The sequence below is a fragment of the Sitodiplosis mosellana genome, unplaced genomic scaffold (assembly GCF_009176505.1).
Source record: "Sitodiplosis mosellana isolate CC-2019 unplaced genomic scaffold, AAFC_SMos_1.0 Smas_scaffold_6181, whole genome shotgun sequence".
Classification (NCBI taxonomy): domain Eukaryota; kingdom Metazoa; phylum Arthropoda; class Insecta; order Diptera; family Cecidomyiidae; genus Sitodiplosis; species Sitodiplosis mosellana.
The window spans coordinates 1,831,062-1,848,368 of record NW_022601422.1 but is presented as its reverse complement, the minus strand read 5'-3'; the positions used below and the strand labels follow the sequence as shown (position 1 = coordinate 1,848,368).

At 36.4% G+C, this 17,307-nt stretch overlaps 1 protein-coding gene across 1 annotated transcript in view; it reads right to left on the bottom strand.

Moving 5' to 3' along the window:
- The window catches only part of LOC129576284 (teneurin-m), a 405,617-nt gene extending 394,658 nt beyond the window's left edge, over window positions 1-10,959 (bottom strand). The window contains exon 1 of the mRNA XM_055461077.1: window positions 10,290-10,959. The gene's annotated coding sequence lies outside the window, so the exon portion shown is untranslated. The remainder of the gene's footprint in view (window positions 1-10,289) is intronic.
- Window positions 10,960-17,307: the final 6,348 nt, after the last annotated feature.

Sequence of the window (17,307 nt, the reverse complement as noted above, 5' to 3'; positions counted from 1 at the left end):
CAAACAGTTTATTGTCTTCATTTGCACTTATGATTTCTCATTTTTCTTCCAATGCAATTTCCATTTGTGCGTGCAACTGCAAAGCATTTTTTCTGTCATCATAAATGAGTATTGTTAAAAAGAAGCACGTAATTTGGTGAAGGAGACAAAATGCAGTTGAAAATCGATGCGGTGGAAAATAATCGGAACTCTGACTCCGAAATAATGTCTCCGTAGAAAGAGCGAAACGAAAATGCGATATCGTACAATTATGCAGTATTATTGATCGTCGGCCGGGGATCAACAGGAACAAGCAATGAAACCGCATCAAATCCGAATGGTGTGTAAATCTCGTAATTTACCTTTTTTTTACCAGTTAATATGTTTGTTTTTTTTTTTTCAGTCTTGTAGTTGGTATAGGATGATTTTTTTTACTCATCTACCGAACTGAGCGCTAGTCTTTGATGATTTGTGGCACTTGTACACCAACATGTTGTCTGACATTAGATTAATGTTTGTGTTGTGTCATATTTGGTGTGCACTGCTTTTTTTTTCGTCCGGTCGGTTGGCGAATCGAAACGATTCTCCGGACTTTTTTTTCGTTTCGTTTGATATTCATGTTTTTTTTTCCTGCGGCGGGCATCACAGAATATATCTGTGCAACGTAATGTTAAACAAGCATAAAATGCCTGCAGAAACCTTATTTACCGGTGAACGCGTTAGCATGACAATGCCATTGCATTTTGGCCATGAACAACTGTTATCTGTCACAGAAGTAAATTTTACTATTTTGAGGAATATTTATGGCACCGGCGAAAGGGCATGAGTCCCTCAAGCACAAAATTGTTCGACAATAAATCAATATTGACACTATGCTCAACAGAGAAACGCATACACACTCTCGATTTTTTTTTTCGCATGACAATCTGAATAGACAATCGCGATGCGAACGAGTTCAAATATAATAGTTAAATGAGAAATCGATGTTATGAAAACTATATCCAATGAGAATGATAAAAAAACGCAATTGGACGCCGAGTAAAACGGTTTTTTTTTTATTGCCGAAGGTGAGTGAAATGATGAAATAGACGAGAAAAAAATCGGAAAAAAAGAAATTTTCAGAAGAAATCAATCAATCTAAAGCATTTCAACAACGAATATACTTCTCTAATGGATGATTCGATAACTTTCGTCATGTATAAAGAAAAAAAACTTTATAAAAAGTGCTGTGTATAATAAATGGATTGATTTTCATAATTGAAATAACGACGGAGAGGTTTTGTTTATCAAAAAAATTTATCTCAATGGTTGCTTTCAATATTTGTTCATGTTTTAGACTTTTGATGCAGTCAGTAAGTGAAATCCCTGCATTCACTCATCAACCAGATAACATAGAAACGACAAACCATTCCACCCATACTGTCTGCTTGTACCCTTATCTACACATGTCGGATTGTTCACAGTGCAGCACTTTACTAAATTAAACTCTCTCCATGTGATATTATCATAAATGTTTTGTGGATTTGTGAGCTCGTAAATTATGGCTGTGTCTTGGTCGTCGCATATGAAGAATCATAATAGTTTCAAAGTGCAATGATTTGCTGGAAATACCGATGACTTGGCTAGTGGAGTGTGAGTTACCATGCTACCAATCAAATCGTATATGTGTGTGTGTGTGTGTGGCCGTGTTGTATTGACCACCTCTATTCGAAATTGAATGGAAAGTTCGAATCCGAAGTAAACGCGACAGCCTGATTTCTCAATGATAATAAGCAACGATTCATACCGGTCGGTTGTTCTTGTGTTCTCGACCCATTGTTATTGTAAATACTGAATGAATGTAATTGCAAATAAAAAATCGGTACATCTTCTTACGAAACATTCCAGCCAAACATGATTTCAACGTAAATTACAAAGGAAGCCCTGGACGCATATATGTTTTTTCTTCATCTGATTGTTGTTGTTGTTCAATTGAATTTCAAATAACGGTAACTTTTGAATTCGTTTGAAAACGACAAGAACAAGAAGACGAACAAAAAAGAATCGGAAGAGTCGGACTTTTTATTGCATGGACGCAAACAAAAGCACTCGAATTCGCTTACGGTTTATTGATTTGTTGAAACATTTTTAACTTTTCATCCACGGATTCTTAGACATCCGACAACACAAAAAAAAACATACGAAAAAAACATATATGGGTTTTGTATATGTGCTGTGCCTTTTTTCCACGTACGTTTACGTCGAAGTTGTACTAGCAAAACTGAGTAGACAAATCTTGAGCTTGTCTATTGTCGTAGCAAAACAAAAACAAAATATGGCAAATGTAATTGCGAAAAAAAAAACACAGTGAGGTATTTCGGTGGAAGAGTCATTGATCGTGAAACTTTGATTCATTCATTGCAGTGGAAGAGCGCCAAAAAACGCAATGTTCGATTTTTTTTTTATCTCGTAAAATTATTCAATGCCATGCCATTATTCCAAATAAAGTGAGCTTACTGCTGAAATAGCAAACCATATATATATATAATACAATCCAATTCTAGCGATTATATTCTGATATTATCTGATGAAAAAACAAAAACAAAGGGAAGTTCTATATGTACATATTCATTCCCGTTAATTGACAACATTTCGATACTCGTCATCATTGCTGCGAGATGTACGAGCATGATGTCACTCAAGATGGTGCGGAAATTGTGTGAGTTCGGTATTCCTTTTTGTAATTCTTTTTTCTTTGATAACATCTTAATCTTCTTCGACATTGACTTTTCATCCATTGAGCTTATTCAGTGTTGTCAACGTCAACATTTTCTTCTCGGCTTGAACATGTGACTTTTCATTAAACAGCATTTTAAAAAGTGTACAGTGAAGAAACAATTAAAATTTTGAGACTCGAAAAAAATGGAGATCAAAAGCAAAAAAGAAATAAAACGATGCTATGAAGATATAATAGAATATTTATAGTTAATAGTCACGACTTAACAAACTATTGGCAACTTTTGCGTAGAAAAGTTACAGCAAATTGCTATCTTAGCTCAGGAGAATGGGCAATTCATTATGAAGAGTTCACAAGAATGGGTATTATCTCGGCATTACGTTGATAAACACGGAGAAAAAAGTGATCGTAGAACAATGACAAAATTGCGAGAGAAATGAATGCCATTTATTGGAGCAAAAGAAGAACAACGAAAAACAAGACCGCAGAGCTTCGCTTTGCTCCGCTCCGCTCTGCGTCCTTGAGTTGTTACTTACTTAATCTATTTTGTTGTTTCACAACAAACTATTTTTTGGCGCACTACATGAAATGTATTTCATCAAATTAACTTTGAAGTAATATATTTATTTGCAAAATGAATTACAAGATCTTAGTTTTATTTCTTTTTTGAAATATTGTATAATGCCTTTGGTTTAAATTTAAAAAAAAATATGAGCATAAAATTCAAATTCACCATAATTTGTTTCATCACTCAAAAAATATTAAGAAAAAAAAAAAAGAAAGCCGTTTAGTAAAGCAGATTAAAAATGCAATTAAGATGTTTAAATATGAGAAATGGCAACAGGAATAAGTTTGGATATTTGGAACGATATCGACAAAAAAGTTTGTTGCAATTAATGTTGGATAAATTCTATACAATAATTGCATGGGATGTTTTAACTTAAAATTTGGCGAGAGATGTGATAAAAACACACAAAAGATGAATAATTCAACAAACGAATTTACGAACACGATTTATCAAGTTCTTTTTTAACTAGTTCATCTCGTGTCATTTCGTGATTAATTACTTTTTGTTCGCTTCGACATTCAATTTAAATAACTGCAAGATTTTCTTCCTTTTCATTCAAACAATGCGGTATCGCCTAGATATATCCATTGGATATTTCTGCTAGACGGCATATTTTGTTGCGTTTGAACAAACGCTTCTGTACACAATGACGGTGTCGCGCGTGACATACACAGAGCACCACTACCATTTGTGTGCCCGCTGTTCGTATGTGTTCAAAGACTTGATCGCTCATGTATTTGTATTTGCGACGCCTCCTCAAATGCGCTCTGTTCTATGTATGTCGCGCGCGACACCGTCACTGTGTAACGAAGCGTTTGTATAAACGCAACAAAATATGCCGTCTAGCAGAAATATCCAATGGATATATCTAGGCGATACCGCATTGTTTGGTTTCATTAGCAAATTAAAAGGTTAGATGAGCAAATGGTGTACATTTCGGATGGTCAAATGGATATCGAATGACAAATAGATGACGAGGTAAGTGCACGATTGAGACCAAAAGCTATAGACTATAGCTCTTAACCCTTTATCACATATCGGTTCCTAAAGTAACCAGACACGCCAGACGCTATAGCTATGAAACCACTGGATATTTTTGCATTCTTGTTTGGAAACAAACGTAGGGAATTGAACTAGCTTTCATTTGATACTTTACAGGCTACAATCGGTTGGCTGAATGGAAAGTTTTTTCTGTTCATGTACTGCTGTAAAAAAGATGCGAAATTATAGCAGAATTCCACATTTTTCTTCCTCTTATCTTGTGGGTTTGTTCATTCTTTTCAATTGTCAAATTAGGACTCGTAGAACCAAAACACATCAATTTAACCTAGGGGGAAAGATCAATTTTTTTTCCTCTGAATAAGCCTCAATATAACAAATAATGATAATTTGTAACGATTCCATGACCTTTTACAAATATTTAACCGATATTTGAATATTTCGCCGATATACCAATATTTCGTACTAAAATTGGTAAAGATATTTAGGTGAAGCGCACTTAAGCTATTGCTTAAGTATCGCGTACTTAAGCCATTGCTCGAGTACCGCGTACTTAAGTACTTATTTATCAGCAAACTTATCATGTCATTTCTAGTGTCATTTATTTCTAGACCAGTACTACGGCAATTAAGTACTATCTTAAGTACGCGGCACTTAAACTTTATCAATTGTCATGAACTAAACATAATTTCGTAGGATAATTCATATGTGATTGTTCATAGCTAGGTTTATAGAAAATAGTAATTAAAAATAAATGTAGATTCTGGTTTCTATTAATTTTTTATTTCATGCATAATCAGTTTTCGAAGATTCGTTTGATATAAGAAGCAGATACAGTAGAAGTATAGCGTTAGGTACAGCGCTTTAACCAAAAGTACGTGGCACTTTAACGTGAATTTAAACGAATTCGCTGATGTATTGTTATTTTTCAAAAATAAGCGTTTATCTGTATATTGGCAGATATCGGCGTACATCGGTCTCTATTGTTCTATATTTTTATGTTGAGTTCACATTAAATGTACACGATTGACACGAATATTCAATTTATTTGACCAATTCACACCAATATACCAATGAATAACGATGAATAACCAATAACATAGATAATAGCGTACGACCAATTGATCTTCCCCCCTAGAATTTAACTTTCTGCATCATTAGTTTTATGAAATTTAATTTTTTCAAGCTTTTATACTGATTTGACACTTTTGACTCTTTTCCGATTTTCTCGACAAATACGCAATTTTTCAAAAATCTAAGTATGAGGTCTTTCTCTATTTATCGTGGCACAAAACATATATCAAAATGATTCAAAAACAAAAAATTGTGCATCAGAGGGTTAATACAAGCTCATTACAAATCACAAATGATTTGATTTTACTGGCCACAAGTGACAATATTTTAGCACAACAAATATGGATTAAAATCCGAAACTTTCTGATTTCCATTTGCTGCCTGATTCAAACATTTTCATTAGGTTATTTCTTCTCCACGGACTATTTTGATAAATTGACACAAATCGCAACGTAAACGGATGATTAAATTTCGATGCGGTGATTTGCACCAATAACTCTAGGATGAAGTATTCCTTAAAGATTGACCGGTTCAATGTATTCATTTACCATGTGCAATTTAGTGCATTATGTGGGTTCATGTGTTAAAATTCAAAATAAATGTAATATTCAGATAAACCGCGCCTGTCTGATTCAATATTTGTGCATTATTGGATATTTACAATTACCGAATGAAGTCATACACACAGTGCCACATAGCAAAGCCTAAATGAGGTGAACGAGATATTGTAAAACTGCACATAATGTGAGCATACATAATTACTAGCAGAAATGTCGGAGTATGTATCGAGGCCCAGAGTACAGCGATATACTCGTGAATGAACAATCGAGTGAAAATTATGCACAGGTTTCATTATTCATTTAGAGGACGTTCAAATGGACGATGCTAATATCAAGATTATTTTATCAGCGTCCATCAATTAAGGGTTGTTGTTTTTTGTGCGAAAGTGCGATATTCATTTTTCAATGAATGTGTCTGTGTTCAATTCACAATGGAAGAGCCAATTCCAAAATGTTATCTCATATTCTATTTACTGCATTTTTATTGACTAATAAATACAATAGACCGGCATAATTTACCACAGCAAATTGTCTATTTGCTAACAATAATTTCGACAAATTTAATCTAGTTTATTATTCGAACAAATAGAGAATGAAAAAAAAAAATTTGTGCGTAAATATTTCCATACGACAATAATTAACGTCAATGTTTATTTTGATTTAATGGGGTATTTGCTCGAGCTTGGTGGTTCGAAAAACAATTTACTTTTTTCATTTTGAAATAGCAATTGCTAAATCTATGTGGGGTTCACTTGAGCGTTGCATAAAAATCGTGTTTTTTCTCTTTTAATTCAGCCGATTATCCACATTGCAAGTGTAAGTGGAGCAGAAAGCGATTGCAAAACACATCTTGACTCTTCGGCTTTTACCTCGCTCGCTCTTTTTCTAGCTCAACTTTCAACGGGCGAATGAGCGTCGAAGAAAATATGTAAATCGAAATTGAATTACTTTCAGCGCTATCAATTGCATAGTACATTTATCCGAAGTTGATGATTCTGTAGTGCGGATGAGAAAAAGTCTGTGTGTCTGTATATACCACTTCTAAGTCTCGGACCCGGAATATCAATTCGCCAACAAGGGAAGCAATAGATAACGTCGAATGGTGTACGAGAGTGCCTCTGAGAAAACTTATGCACGAATTTATTTAAATTAAAATGCTTTATTTAATTTATGTTTGTCTGCCCGTTCGTTTGTTCGTTCATTCGTTCGCTCACTACGCAATTGTATCTTTTGCATGGTTCTTCTTGTCATTCCTGTGTGTTGGCTGCCCGGATTGAAATCGCTTCCCGTTCGTAGTTCGGTGAAGCAAAAATTATTTCACTTTTATTTCTCTCTTCTTTCATTTAGTATGGCTCTTTCGTATACATTGTCTACATGCTTCCTCTTCAGCGCTTTGGCTTCAACGTAACCAACAAACACAAAAACTAATTATTTATTAATAGTAATTTAATAATGAAATTTTTGTGCGCACTTTGTGTTTTTTTTTTCGCGTGTTTTGTTCCGCGAATGTGCCCGTCTAATATAAATATTTATATATTATGAATGGGCGTGTGTTGAGCACACCGCAAACGAAAGCTGGAAAACCGCGCGCGTTTTTTATCGTATACTCAAATCACACAAAAAAAAAAATGGAACAAAATAATTGCAAATCTTCGGTGAAGTAGTTTCCTCTGACTATGTGTGTGTAAGTAAGTGGGAGCTTTTTCCTTTTTCCATAAAAAAAAAAGTGATTTTCATATACGAAATTTTACATTTCTTTTCCGCACGAGTGAAAATGTTCATTTATTTGGTGTCTGTTCTTATGTGGTTGCTGCTATCTATTCGGTCTGGACTGAGTGCATTTGCTCTTTCTCTCTCTTTTCCTTTTTTTTTTTTTCTATCGCATATACGGTTTACTAAAGCATGCTAAAAAAGATTGAAAGAAATAAAGTCAAATGAATGCGAATGAATGATGCACAAAAGTGAACCCCAAACTATACACAAGTAATATTTAATAAATATTACTGCAATAATAGCACAGCGTTATACTGAGAGAATATGCTGGCCGGGCTTCACTTACACACAACGAATGAGAGAAAGATGGTACTCGCACGGTTTTGTTTGCATTCGCTTTTTTCGTCTGTTACTGCAAAAGCCTTGGACTTGAAAAGTCACGGCAAGCAGTCTGCAAAGTACACACAGCTATAGCTGTTTCGCGCGCACTGATTGCAACACATTAACTGTGTGCTTCTATATACGCGGCTAGTGTACAAATTAATAACACGCTGTGTGTATGCGTGTATGTGTTTTTTTGTTTCAATGTTTGTCTGGTTACATTTCGTTTGTGTATCTTTTTTGTCAGTACTCTTTGCCTCTTAATTGTTGGTGAGGATTTTAACCGGAAAGAATTCGAGAGAATCAAAAACAGGTCACAGCGGTGAAGAAAGGAATCAAAGGGTAAAAAGCGGTACATACACCATGGTGTGTTGATAATATGTACCCTGAGGAAATCACAATTCACCAAAAGAATGTGTAAGTCCTTTTACAATCTGTTTCTCTATCTGTTTTCTCTAGCTCTTGATCCTCGTGCACTGTGCGAGTGTGTGTGTGTTAGTATGTGTGTGCAATGATTATTATGAAGCGCATACACTGCGGCCAAACATTCATTCACAATTGTCTACCTTCGACGAGCACAGTTTTTGCGCCACTCGCACAATCTCTAACCGAAACTGGTGTTCTTCCTTTCCGATGACATTGAAACACTACTTGCCATGTTGAAATTTACGCACAGCGCTCATAAGTACCATTTACTCATAAAACGAGTCGACATTTGTTTGGTCATCGACGTCAAACCATTTGGCAAAAATGGGCGTATAAACCACATGTGATGGTCGTTAGTCAAATTTGATCTACAAAGCTTATACTATACGTTTCTCCACTCAAAGTGAAAACAGAACAAAAAGACGGGAAAAAAACGTAAAATTTTGTAACAAACCATAAAACAACTACAGTAATGAACCAAATTAATTCGAATAAAATCGTATAATAGGTTTTATATTTCGCTTGGCTCTTGACTCGTTCTCAATTTGCATATTCTCTCCCTCGCTCCCTCTCCTATTTCCTACTTTGATGATTATTATCCTGTTTGTTCGATATATTGTTGATTTTTTTTTTTCAATGCTCTTTATTGTCTGTTCGTCTTTGAGCTTGCCTCGTCTAACGCTTTTTCTATATTTACTCCAACTTCCTTTTGCAAGCCAATTAGGATTTCCTTTGATCTTTCTCTATACTCTCTTTGGCTTTCTCTTGCACTTTCTTCCTGTGTATGAGTGTGTGAGAATCACCTTTTTGGCTGTTTACCTCGTAATTTGACTTTTGAATATGATATTTTCTGCCTTGCTACTGAATTTTTCTTCTTCTTCTTCTTCATCAACTTTAACATGCAAACTGGATTAATTTGCATACGATATGCAGCATACGCAGAACACACACAGTCCGATACAACAGGACAAACGACAGTTTCTGGAATCGTTCAACATTTAAATTAGTTCTAACGACGTTTTCTCTATGTCTGTCCAATCTACTTTCTGGCTTTATCTTGGCCGCATCAAATTCAATTGATTTATAAGAAATTGTTCGGCTCCATTGTTGAACCGCTTTCTCCTTCTTTTTCTTTTCCCTTATTTTGCGATCTCTTTCATTCTCTCTTTCATTCTTTCTCTCTCACACACTCTTTTCTTTATTATTCTTGATTCGTGTCTTCCGATCGCCTCAATTGTATAATATATTTCACACTGAGTGTGATCTCGTTCAATCTACTTTTCCAACCTAATGACGTTCGTTTTTCTCTGAAAATTCGTTCGTCTAAAGACTACTACATCGCAAATTGAAGTGTAATCTGTTCTTACAACACATAGACCGCCCAGTCATTTTCCTTGGTGGCAGCTTTCGCTGTTGGTTGTCACCAAGTAAGCAAATGAACGAACCAAAGGAGGAACAAGCGAACGAATGAACGGATGGGATGGTGATTCTCTAATAATATCGCTTCTTATCGAACCGGTGAGCTTTGTATGCAGCGTATGATACTAGCATCGATTGACTCGTGTCTCTTAATCAAATTCCATCTAAATCACGCGCTCAATGGCCAAAATCATTTTACCCCGTTAGACTCTTCGGCGTTTGTTTTGTATATAAATTGTTCGAAAGATTTGATCTGATATCGAAAGATTTGCAACATTCGATGTTGTCAAATAAAACAACGAAGGAGTGACATGACAAAAATACGAGCAAATGAGTTGAAGCGTACTTCAAACGACTTGCTCATTCATTTAGTTCATCTGTACGCTGTTTTTAGTGCGGCATAGTGGATTGGGGGAGAACTAGAATTTAAGGGATTAAAATATTGACAGATCACCTGTGCTACTGAGATTCAGTGTGCGTGTGCGGGTATGTGTGTGTTCCTCTTCTTTATTCAGCGATCACTTATCCACGTATTTCATATATTTCACTCTACGTCTAATGGAATGTGAGCATTGTACTCTTTCTTTCTCTCTGTTCTCCTCTATCGCTGACTTTCTCAACAATTTTATTGCTTTTGCGGTAGTTTTGTCGACTGTGTAGTTTGTATATATGCACACTTTCCCACTGGAATTTCGTCGTCGTCTCAGTATTGTTATGGTTAGTGTGGTTCACTCTTGTACTTATCGTCGCACATAATCGTAAAGGTAAACATACGATACGAGTTTATGACAGTGTCTCGATTTTGAAAGCTTCCACTCACTTTCGCTTCATTTACTCAAATAACATGCACGTTTTTTTTTCTCTCTTTTTATTTCTTCCTTTCATTTGCTTTCTATTTTCTTTTACTTTTCCAATATTCTCTTCTATTCGTGTAAAATCAACTTGTAAACTCTTGTCAATATGGCTTTGTGTGGATATCACTCGAACTCGTTCATTCTCAATGTGTCAATCAAGCGCAAAAGTTAATCGATGTCAATTGGACTCGTTTATGAACAAACAATGCATTTTTTGAAAGGAGACCGAACATCAAGAAGAGAAAAAAAATATCAGCGAACTCGTTTCAATTATCGTTTTTTTACCGTATAATAATAAATTGCAAAGATCTTAATTTACACAAGTTTATAAAGCAGCGATTTATGCATAAGAACAGAGCATTTGATTAACACTGATCGCGTGTGTGTACCAGGGTGCACTGCACACTCAATATACGGCCCTCTCTAAGTTAGAGCATCCGATAGAATTGACGATGAGCACACTGAACTCTTGTTTCGCTCGCGCTCTCACTGTGTCTCGGCTCTCGAGAAATTCGCGGAACAACGTTGTCGTAGAGTCTGTGCTCAGCCACAACAGTCTCGTGCTGCTAAGCTTATCGTTTGCTCTCTCTCAGTCTCGCTCGCTCTCGCTGTGCGTGTGTGTACTAACTCTTTATCCCGGTGTATATATTTTTATCGCTTTGAAAATGGTGTTGTATCGTTCTCAAACACAATGTGTAAACGTCTTTATAGAAGGGCGAACGGCCATCGACTGACTCGATTGTCGACAGTTTTTCCATCCAGCGCATATAATGGTTTTGACTCTGTGTCTCTCGCTCTCTGAGGCTCGATTTATATGAAAATTGCACACACGAGAGATGTGTGCCTGGCTGCCTTTGCCTGTGTATACCGACACATTGAGTGTTGTATGCATAGCAATGTAACTATAGCCGTATATAGCATGAATCCAGCAAAAAAGAAGCAGTAGCAGCAACAGCAGCAGCGGCAATTTTCCCAAACGCAGCTACGAATGGATATTGGCAAAGTATAACATCATTCAGAAACAACGGTATCCAGCTAAAATATACAGCCACACTCAACACAGTACAGTACAATACGGCAATGGGAACAGTCAGTATTGAGCCTCATGGATGGATAAACCGATTGGAATGGCGAACGAAAATGATGCACATACAAAATGTTTTGTGTGCGCTACTCTCCATGGCTCACATTCCGCACCGAACCGCACCGCACTCTCGCATATATATATATATATATTTGACGAAAGGAAAAAATCATCCAAAGCACAGCATAATAGTCGTCATAATAGTAAACGTTTAGCAAAGCGACAACCATACACTGACTTTATGATAGTGTTAGCGCCACTGTACCATGAATCGAAACCAGCCGAAAACGAATTCGAGTACATGCTGCATGGAAATCGTTCCGAAAAAAAAAATGCCAACGAAATTTTCGAAAGGAATCTGAAGAAAATTCGCTGTGCGTTTTCACACGGGACGCCAACGATGGTGGTGGTTTCATTTCACTTTCGGCGCGTCTCTGTATCGGTTCGGTGTGCTGCTGTTGCCGCTTCTGCCGATGTATATGTGTGTGTGTGCTCGTGTATTTTATTCTTTTGCCTCATTTTATTTTTTGCACAATCCGTCGGTGGCCCACAATACAGTGGAATGCCAAATGGTGTGGCTGATGTTTCATTTGAATCGTTTCACATTCGCGATAGAATCGCACACACTTCGCCAGAGACTTGCGCTAAGCCCAAACTGTTTCGGGCGCTTGTCAACAATTTTCCATTTGAGCCGTTCCGTACACACAACTGAACTGAACAACCAAACAGAAGCAGAAAACTTTCAGCAACAACATTTGAACGCCAATGCAAAAGCAAAGCAAAGCAATGGGAAATTTGAACGGCTTTAGTGTGTGTTTGGCAATCGCATGCATTCCACTTGAAATATACAAAGCGTTCCGTTGCGTGCAAAGGATTCTCAGTGTACACGAAAACACAGTCAAACTGAAAGAATCAAATGTGAACAGTGAATTGCTATGAATTGGTTGCATCATTTTCAGCACAGCATAGGCTGATACACAGTGCACTGTCACGCACATACACACACAGAAGAGCTACACCAATATGAGCATTCGTTGATTTTGCTACCATTGATACATCCGCAGCGCACACATAGCAATCGAAATTTGGTAGCATGGTCGCAAAAGAAGAGGGGAAATGTGAGCGTTCAGTAAAAACGTTCAATACGCACACATACACACATTTCAAGAGGGTTCATCGAAGCTATACTCCTCTTGGGCATCAACGAACCGTGTATCACAAAGGGAAACAGAAAAACGATCAACCCAAAGGCTTTGAATTATGCGAAATTTTGTTCGTCTTTGAATAACGAATATATTTGAATAAATATTTTAATTAGAAGACGACACAGCAGGAAAAAAAAGTTCCATCTTCATTGAAATGAGTTTGTGTCGTTTTCCACAAGAATCTTTTCCTTGAAATTGTATCCATGAATAATGTATTGTAAGCAAATGACACATATGATATACTACACTTGAATATATATATATATGTATGTCGATAAGTCAAGTCTAAAGTTGTTCGAAGAAATGCATTTTGGCTAAGTTGAAGCAAACTTGTGCACCGCTGCTTATATACCATCATGAATCAAGCAATGTGCATATTTTTGTAACACGATAACACATATTGATTGAGCAACCGAGAGAGGAAACACTGTGCAACTGCTGTATTTACCCGGCACTATATTTGCAACATTCCATTTTGTTGAGTGTGAATTCAATTTGGAAATACATAGGAGAGATCAGGTCACTGTCATCACTTCCACAGATTAGAAATATTAACCGTTCGGGGACAAATAATTTTGTTCATTTGTGTACAAATTTAATGTGAGTGGAGGCGCCCTATGAAAAATGACACAGATTGCTCGTGCTACGGTTAACTCGTCCTTTTTTTCATGACGAATTATAACGAAATTTTGTATTATAATCACCTTATAAAGCAAAACAGAGAAATACTCCATGCGTTTTGTTGGCGATTATGAGCAAAGTACACAAAGAATAAGACTAAGGAAGTAAGGAACAACACATGGAATCATATAGTCCGTAGGCGGCTCCATTTTTTTCTGGTTTCACGAACCAGTTTATATTCTGAATCTAACATTTTGTGTTTTTTTTTAATTATGTAAACTCCAATATATCATATAAAACCGCAATTTTCTCTCATACATCTCGATTGGAAGTGAAAGAAAAACAATTTTTTTTAAATACGAGTTTAACCTAGCGAAAGAAAGCAATTTTTTTTGTCTTGTGTGCCAGCGGCATATTTGCACAATTTTATTTGGCAGAATCGAAACATTTTTATTTATTTAAAATTCGAATAATAATTGAACCATTGCGACAAACAAATTCCCTCAGAATATTTTAGTTTTAAAGTGCAACATGAAGTTTTTTTTATGTGGACAACTCCCACTTGTTGTAAACTCTATATAAAAAAAATTTCATGTTGCACTTTGAAACTAAAATATTCTGAGGGAATTTGTTTGTCGCAACGGTTCAATTATTATTTCACCACACAACACAATGAAGACTATGTTTAACACTGCATTGAATACACCTATCAATGTAGTTCCCGTCAAAATGTGTGGCATTGTTGGTTTAACGTTTAATGATCGAGACTATCGCGTTGATTCTACTTAATTTCTTAAAAAGAAAAAGAGTGAAATTCTTTCATGTTCTACTGTTTATGTTCGCACATTGTCACCTAAAACGCCATCAAACTGCATGTGTGAATAATAAACAACTCAATTACTTTCCGTTCAAATTGTTTGTATCCGGTACATCGTTTCGAATATAATATTATCGAAGTTTATGAAGACAGTGGCTGCATAAACAAGCGATAATAAATAACCGCAGCAAGTGTGTTTATTGCCTTACCCATTTACCGACATAATATTAGGTTCAAATGATTTTAATTACCAAATTCCATGCTGTGTGTGTGTGTGTGTGTGTGTGTGTGTGTGTGTGTGTATGTGAGTGGCTACTTTTCCTCATAATAATAACATCAATTGCACCGCATACACCACAGTTCTTCGTGTTGATGCATAATTATGTATTGCATTTGACAGCCATAAAAAGAGAAAGGCATTACTATGGCGTGGTTTGGCTCATGCTGTACACAAAGGAATAGAAAAAGACTTATAATTACATGCAGGCACTTGCATTTTATAATGTCATTGCACATTGCACATTGTTCATCTATTTGGTTTTATCTTGTATGCATGCCTTTATTAAACACATGATTTTAATATGTAGATATATTCCAAAACCTGCAACAATCAATTTTAAATGGGACTGCGTTTGCGATTCATCAACTTCCAAACATTGAGATCAACATACAGCAATAAACTCAACAATCTATGGTATCGAATGTGGAATAAATTACCATCACTGCACTCAATAACTTTCTATTTGGTGGAAAGTGAAAATGGCCAACGGCTATAATCTGTTATCCACTTTGTTTTGGCGTCTTAACGGTGGGAGTGCATTTTTGCCACTATCGCGTGTATTTTGCTCAAATAAACTAAAAATGCATTTCGGAGCCGAACATTGCAAAACTCGATCAAATCAATAAAGTTTTTATTAAGATAATCTAAGATTCGTGGCTGTCTTAAGCCATTGAATATCAGAGATTACTATGAGATATTTTTATTCATATGGGATAGAAATATCGCATAAAAATATCAGATATTTTTCATTCGTTGCGTTGTTGTAACGCATCTGCAGTACAAAATTCATATTCCTTTCTGCTTCCCAAGTCGAATTTGAGACTGATCCGAGCCGAATTCGGCAAAATTGACTTGGGAAGCAGAAAGGAATATGAATTTTGTACTGCAGATGCGTTACAACAACGCAACGCATGAAAAATATCTGATATTTTTATGCGATATTTCTATCCCATATGAATAAGAATATCTCATAGTAATCTCTGCAATAAAATAAAAAAAATAGAAATAGAAAGACGGCAAAGCCATAGCCATCTTATTTGCATCGGTTGACCAGGAGCAAAGTTTGCATTTGTTGGATTGTAAGTCAGCTAAGGAAATCATGGACATGATTGAGAGCATTCATCAAAAGAAGAGTGACGAAAATGAAGGAAGATGAGTCGGTCATTGCTTACGTTTCGAAAGTACGTACAATTGCATCGGAATTGGAAGATCAAGGAGAAAAGCTATCGGACAATATGAAAATGTGTCGCATTGTGAGCAGCTTGACACAGAAATTTCAGAATTTCAGAACGGTTTGGTACAATGTGAAAGAGTGCCGAACAATGGAAACGTTGATGGCGAAACTTCAATTGGAAGAAGATCAACAGAACAAAGCAACCCGTGACTGTACACAGCAGAACAGCAGTAGCAGCAGCAACAACAACAATGAAGCGGCATTCAGTGCGAGTTACACGAGCACACAGCAAAAGAATAAGAAGAAGAAGTCGGTACCGTTGAACGAGCGTAAAGCAAAATCGAAGTGCCAATCGTGCGGTGGCCAAACTTGGCCATTGGAAAACGGATAACGTTTGCAAAAGCAAAGAGATAAATGGCAACAAACAGTCAGTTGCGTATTTGACATCCAATGAAATTTTATCGTCGGATTATGATGACATTTGATTGGGCGATTCAGCCGCAATGCGGAATACAACGTTTCGACGAGATTGGTTTACAACATTTTCTTCGAATGGTGCACAAAAAGGTGTGGGAATCACAAATGTCGAATTGCTCGATGTTGAAGGCAGCGGCAGTATTGAAATCGAAGCGTTGGTTAACGGTGCATGGCAAACACGAATTTTGGAAGACGTGCGATACGTTCCAAAGGCGAAAGTGAATTTGCTTTCCATCACTCGATTGTCAAGAAGAGGTTTTGAAACACATTTCACGAAGAATGGTTGCACTGTGTTTGACAAAGACGGAAAGATTTCAGCATGCGGATATCTGGACAATAATGATTTGGTTCGGATGGCATTCAGATACAAGCACATCAAAACGGATCGTGTGTGCTACACATCGGATGAAAAGATTTCAGCGAGTTCATTTCAACAGTGGCATCGGCGATTGGGGCATGTTAATGTGGCGACAATCAAGAATATGTGCTCAAACGATTCGGTGAGTGGTATTAAAATGAACGATTTTAAAGATTTCTTTTGTGAAGAATGTCAATTAGGAAAAATTCACCGATCATCACACCCGTTGTGTTTGTGTCGGAGACAATGTTCGGCCGCTTAGTTTAAAATAAAAACAACACTTGGCTTCTTTTCGTGTAATTTTAATACAAATGATGTGTAGGCTGAGATCTCAGTTCACATTGGGTGTGTAAACACTATGGAAATGCTGTATAATAATGCGCAATACAAAGTCGATCAACACTTTTACCGAACACAATCCGTGTGAGTTGTGTGGTTTTTCTTCTTGGATGAAATGTGCGTGAAATTGTTTCGCCTAAACCGATGTGTAAATAAATTGCAAAATCTGAGATCTAACCGTGCGGAAATTTAACGTGGTGATGAAAAAGTAAATTGCTACAAAACTAAAAGCTATTGTGTGAACGGTTTGCTTGTGATGCGAA